Here is a 6,705-nt window from a genome sequence, read left to right as displayed (position 1 = left end):
AAAACTAGTGCTCTCGACCACAGTGTCATCTTCCCACCCAGCCTCTACCCTAGTCCTCTTTTAGATAGGCTCTCACCTATAGCTGTGCTGGCTTCACACTCAAAAGCCTCCTTCCTGGGCCTCCTGAGTACTGGGATTACAGGTAGGTGCCACCATAGTGGGCTTTACTGACACCCACAGGGCTCACTGTCTAACTGGCTGGCCTGAAATTCACCATGTAAACCAGGCTGGCCCCAAACTCCAGGGGTGGGGATTAAAGGTGTGCGCCACCACATCTGGGGTACATTAACACTCTGGGCGAGTCCTGCCAAGTTCAGGTGCTCTGGCCAAGATCTCTTGTGATGGGCTCCCAAATGGTTAGCGAAGCCTCCCTCCCCTGTAACACCGTTGGTGCCACCTTTTCCAAGAAGGAAGGAAACTTTACTCAGGAGCTAATACCACTGTCGCACTATCAGGGCCGAGGGAACAGTTTAATCACAAGGAACTGCTTCCCCACGTGATCCAACTGGGGGCTAGCAGAGACTCCTGGAGCATAATCCTTACCCCCCATTAGCCTAGCCAAGAGGCTTCCCAGAGAATTCACTGGGAAATGTGCAGACAATTTCCAGGTGGCACACTTGTCCCTTAAACAGGAAGCAGCAGAGTAAGTGGGAAAGGGTAGGTGGGGTCGCACTGGTTCCCAGAACACACCTGCAGTGTGCAAGAAAGCAACAGGCCTTACCCAAGAGCTGGGAGGGCGAGGCCAGAAACGCAGCAAGGGAGCCTCACAGGATGGCTGCTGCTACATAAAGAGTGCACTCCATACTGTGCCGCCGCTCACCTGGGCAGGGAGCCCCAGACACCTGCTCAGCCCTCAAAGGCTGTCTGGAGTGCTCCTGCACCTTCCAGGGCAGCTCTGGGCACTGGCCTGATGCAAGTCTCAGGAACTTTCCAACAACCCTACTGTAGAGACGGTGTGTGTGTGTGTGTGTGTGTGTGTGTGTTCTGCGTGGCTGCCAGCACAGGGACCCCATGCCTGAGAGGGGGTGAAGAGTCAGGAGAGGGACTGAAGAAAATGAGGAAAACAAACCCAAGTAACATCATTTCTAAACAGTTTTATTTCAAATCTCTTTTCATCCCTCCCCAAAAAGCCATGGGTCGGTACAGCAATCATAAAAAGGAGATACAAACACAAGAGTCAAATGTCTCCCGCACTGACACTTACAAAAAAACCAGGAATATACACAGGGTTTCCAAACAGGACCTGCAGCAGCTACTATTGCCCCTTTACAAGAGTCAAACATGCCTATTAATACAGTATTTACAGACACCCCATCCTGGAACTAATCTACAGGGACATCCCAGCACCCACCCCTCTATGCCCAGAAAAATACCAAAACACACCCAAAGTGCATTTGTTTTGTTTATATCAAAACATCTTTCCCTCTCCCCATCCCACCCACACCCACCCCCCATTTAAGATTGGCCTGCAAGTCTATTTTAACCATTTAGTTATTTTTATACTTTATGAAAATAAATTATACAGCAACTATTTTAATAAATTAAGCACAAAAAAAAAAAAAAAGGGAGAATAAAGGAGGAAAACTAAATGGGAAGACAAAAGCCAGGCCACGCTTTGGCTTGGAGGGCAGGGGTGGCTAAGCAGGACAGAGTAGGTGCAGGGGCAGGGCTCCCCTGTGGTGAAGAACCCCCCCCCCCAACCACTGAGTCCAGAATGACACCCCTAAGCACGGAGTTTCTGAAAAATCACCAGAATGCATAGCAGCGCCCGTGCCACGCAGCACCAGTGCGGGCATCCTAATGTCTGGCCTGCCCAGAGCGGTGCCTGGATCTTGCCTGTCCCTCCTGGGAGCACCAGGGATGGAGAGGTCAGAGCAGCCCACTGTCCACTGAGCTGTGAGCACAGCAGGGGTCACACCCAAGTGGGCCAAAGAGGAGTGTCTTGTTTTCCCTGTCTGTCTCCAGGGGCAGCTGCCATCGCAGTCCTGCTGCGATCCAATGTTGCCGTGTGCCCGCTGCGGCTGGCTGCTTTTGTCTGCTCCTTCATGCCTCTTGGCGTTGTGAGGAGGGATCAGTGGGGCAGGGAGCAGCTCCAGGGACCCTCAAAAACCCTCTGAAGATGAAATGGAGTGAAGGCATGTCACAAACTCAGCATGCAGGATTGGCTTTCCGGGAGGTAGATGACGTGGGAAGGGACAGGACAAAGGACAGGACAGACGAGAGGGACAGCAGAAGAAACTAGGTGACCCTTACCAGGACACCTCGAAGCAATGAAAGGTCAAGGACACATGCAGTCTGCATGTAAAGCCAGGTCCTTTCCTCCGGCCGACGACAGGACCAGCGCTGTTGTCAACTGCAGAACCATGTCCCCAGAGCCCTCAGTGACTCAACCCAACCTCACTCCCCAAAAGGGTCTCCATTTGTTCCTATCACACTGTACTGAGCACAAGGGCTCCAATGCCAAAACAGATGTACCATGGGCACTTGCAGACTTGACTCTCATGGCCCAATAACTCTACAGCTATCATGATGATAATGGGGCACACCTTTCTTTCTCTCTTTTTTTTTTTTTTTTCTTTTTTAATAAAAAAGGTTTTACTCCCCAGGAGCAAATAAATCATTTTGAACTACTGATAAACACTGCTGCAGTGAAAAGAAAGATGGCTACATGTATGCAATAGCACAAACTTAGCGAACGGACAGCTGTGTGGATGACCAGAAATAAAAACCACTTATCCACTCCCCTCTTCCCACGAACCAAACCAAGAGGATTCCCATAGGGAAAATGTCTAACTCAAAGCTCTCCCCCTCCACATGGGGGGTGGGCGTGCCATTCTCTTACAGTGAAAAACAAATCCTAGTCCCCTCTAGTGGAGATGCTCCCAACACCCTGACCGCAGACAAGACTTCTACAAGCGAGGGCGCATGCTCACGCAGACTCTAGACCTTGTGACGCTCCTCACATCTCAGTGACTTGGCCTCTGACTCCTAGGCTCACAGGTCAGGAAGAGGCAACAAGGAAGGGGAAGGTCTTACTTGGGGGAAGTTTCTCCTGTCCCTATATTTCCCACTGGGACAGGGCCTTCAAACAGGCCATGCCCTCCTAGGAGCACGGGGAAAGACTGAAAGGGTGGCTCCCCTCATGGGATGTGCATCAGAGGGGGTGTACAGCCAACCCATCACCCCCTGCTTGGCCTCAAACAGCAGCTTAGTCCGCATGACAGTGGGACAGGAGAGACAGAACTATGGGACACTTCCAGGCCTTTTTCTTTTTTTTTTAAGAGGCTGGCACTGCCATTCACATTTACTTCACCTCGGCATGAACAGGAGACCAGGCCATGTTCAGCGTGGGGACCCCACAGCCACGCCCCTGCCCCGGGCCTACAATACCAGCACAGGCATGCATTTCAAGTAACAACAGGCTGCAGCAGTAGCTGTCACTAGCTTACACTGGCACATACCCGTCTCAGAGAACGTTACAGTAGATCAGTTATAAATGAGTGACGGTTACATAGGCTGGGTCTGAGAGTACTGACAACCCCAGCCACTCCTCAGAAATCTACAGCAGGCCTCTATCACTGAGTGACGGCCTTCCCCAGTTTGAGACTGGCATATAACCACCCAAGTCAAGCTGAGGCCCCTCTAGACCACATTTCCATCAGCACTGTCCACCATGGGCAAAGGATGAAGGCCAATGCTGCCTCCTGGACTCGCTCCTGCTCCCTTCTCCGGTGAGCCTGCAGTACAGCCACTCTGCCTCAACTGCTCTGCCCAACCATTCATTTCCTTCTCCACAAGGTCTCCTGGGTGCCAGGCCATGCCTATAGAGCTGTCTGCCACACTGCTGTTTTGCAGCCCATTTTGCTGAGGAAGGGTCAGGCCAATCGGTTGTGACTGAAACACTTGCAGATCACAAGCACAGGGCGGCAGGAGGGGGAGGCTGCCCAGGCTCTGGAGCAGGTCTGGTTTGCACCTGAGGGTATAAAGTCTGCTGACTTCTAGCCTTGTCCCCCACCGCACCTCACACCCTCTGTCCACTGACTGGGAAATTTCAGTCTAGACTTCTGTGGTCAAGTAGGACCCCAATGCTGCTGATCTAAGGTAGCTGTACACTTGCACACTGATTTCTCTCTTTCTGTACCTTGAGTGTTCTGTCACACTGCTTTTGCCTACAACCCAAAGCCTCATCACCACAGAGCTTTCCTAGACCATCTGATCTACCCTGGCCACACCCACTCTCTAAGATGGTCCTTGATCTTCTGCTGCAATGAGTTGCTCTCCAATTCCTTCATATGCAATAGTCACTGTACAGTCCACTCAGGGCAGGGGTCTTGTCTTCTACCTCGTATGTCCTTTCATGTTACATAGCTCAGAGCCATGCAAACACAAGCAGAAAACTAATTTTTAAATTATGGGTGGCTGAAATGGGAAAGAGTCCCTCCAAACTGTATATTAGCCACTTGAAGACCTCTATGGATTTTGAGTTCTGTTGCAAAATGGTCCTTCCTACAAGATGGTAAGTGACCTGTACTCTCCAGAGGCAGAACTTACAGGTATGCCAACCTCTGAATCATCTCATGCTGCTGGTGTTATGAAGCCACAGAAGAAAAGGGTACCATGAAACATGTCAGAAGTGGAATGGACTGACATGTTCACAGTTCGTTCTGTGGCTCATTTCTTTACAGCCAGCTGAGAAGGCACATTTCTTCCCTGTTTAGCTAAAAGAGGAAGAAGGTGACTCCTTGCACAGAGGGAGCACACAGGCCACTTTTCAGATGAGACAGTTTTTTAAGTTATCTAGACATAGAGGGCTTCACCCTAAACCACCTGGGACCCCAAGCCTGATGATGTTTGTCATCCGAGGCAGATACAAGCAGAGGGAACTCAAAAGGCCATCACATGGGGCACTACAGAAGAGTAAAAGATCCAGCAGCCCCACCGCCCATCTTGACAATTACTTCTTCCACGCTAAATCTTTAGAGCAAACTTATGTGGCTTAGGACTGGCCGTGGGCAGCTTCAGACACAAAAAAGACTCAAGCACTAAGTTTTTCCCTCCTTCCACATGCATCTGGGGAACAGGCAACTTTCAAACTAGCATCTGACAGAGTCCCAGGAAATGAAAGGCATGAGGTCTGACTCAGGAAATGTCAGGGTTACGAGAATGAACGTGGGAAAATGAAGAAGCCCTTGCCACCTCCCATCCCAGAGGTGGGACAACAATGATAAACCTGTGATCATGACTCAATGCCTTCTCTGCACTACAGACATCCCATTAAGGCTGAGGCATGAAGGCTTCTCTCGGAGCACAACAGCTGTTTCTCACTTCCTCCACACTTCCTCTCACTAGCTGACAGACAGGGTAACACTGATTCCGCAGCTGTGGGTATGCTCTGCCACGAAGAATCTGGAAGCACGCTCCAGCAACCTCAGCAGCCCAGGATTGGAGCTCTGAGCTACCAGGTGACAAACACCACTGCCTTGACAGCTGGCAGAAGCAACACAAACATTGTTTTGACCAAAGTGAAATATACAGTTACTGAGGAGGAAGGGGCTGAGGATAGAGAACTGGGTTTGCTTCAGGTCACTGAGCTTAAGGAATTTAGTACAACAAAATGAACACCGATTCCATGAGAGGCAATTCTGAAATCAGGTTTGTAAACCTTAAAGGGAAAGGAGTGGGAGTCACCGCTTCTTGCGGCAAATGTGACTAGCCGGTTTCTCTTTCACCCACCGCCCCTTCCCTCTTCTCCTACTGAAGCTGGAGATGAGAATCGGACTCCTTTCCTCAGAAACTTCCAATCTCATTCTTCTGTACTTCCGTGGCTCCCCCGCCCTTCCAGCTTCATAGAAAAGACTTTAATGCTGCCTTTGGCGCCAGCTGAGCTGCCAGCCCTCCCTCCCACCTTTCCCTTGACCTGCTCATCCCCAAGACCACTTTCAACTCAACGGGTATAACCCCCAGCTGCCTTTGACTGAGTTTTCTACACTGAGAAATGTAAATACCAAAACATAACTTTTGAAAAGAAACAGTGTTAAGACTTCTTCCAGTTTTCCAAGGAGCTCATCTAGTCTTGGGGTGCATGGGGTTGGGGAACAGGAGCCCCACTTAGAGGACGGTTGTGTGCTTCTTCCAAGCCCCAGGGCTACAGGGGAACCAAAGTCTGTGCCAGGAATCACAACCCTCTCTAGTTTCTCTTTCTGCCAAATTCTTCTTTTGTGGTAGCTTCATTTGGTTCTTCGAACTGGAACTTGGCAATCAAATGCCTACGTAAAAGGGGAAGAAAAAAAATACAGAGTTCAATCAGAGCAGTAGAACCAACAGGGAATGAAAGGAGAACTGATTAGCCACTGTGGGTAGAAGATCAGATCTAAAGCAGAACAGCAGCTGACAACCTGATGCTTCCACTGATACTGGAAGAGCAGGAGATGTGCAATTGCTTCTGTTCATTTTGGTCCTTGTTCTGGCCCACCAAGCCACACAGAACATAAACACTCTTCCTAAGGAAACCCCCCAAGGACTTCTTTCAGCTGCCCACCCAAATACTCTGCTCTGAGTTAACTGTGTTTTCAGTCTGATTATGTCCTTCCATAGGATAATGTCTGGAGTGCCCCCCACCCCCAGCAACCCGAGGCTGTGCTCCTATTGACATGGGTTTCTTGGAGGGTACATCACTCACAGAAATCATGGCCTAGCTGAAGGATC

At 50.2% G+C, this 6,705-nt stretch overlaps 1 protein-coding gene across 2 annotated transcripts in view; it reads right to left on the bottom strand.

Annotated features, from left to right (window-relative positions):
* Window positions 1-1,079: 1,079 nt before the first annotated feature.
* Window positions 1,080-6,705, bottom strand: part of Socs7 (suppressor of cytokine signaling 7) — a 41,923-nt gene continuing 36,297 nt past the window's right edge. For both annotated transcript variants that reach the window (XM_055619939.1, XM_055619940.1), the window contains one exon: window positions 1,080-6,266. The gene's annotated coding sequence lies outside the window, so the exon portion shown is untranslated. The remainder of the gene's footprint in view (window positions 6,267-6,705) is intronic.

This window comes from Psammomys obesus, unplaced genomic scaffold (assembly GCF_907164565.1).
Source record: "Psammomys obesus unplaced genomic scaffold, mPsaObe1.curated_primary_1811, whole genome shotgun sequence".
NCBI lineage: Eukaryota > Metazoa > Chordata > Mammalia > Rodentia > Muridae > Psammomys > Psammomys obesus.
This window is presented reverse-complemented; position numbering and strand designations above follow the sequence as displayed.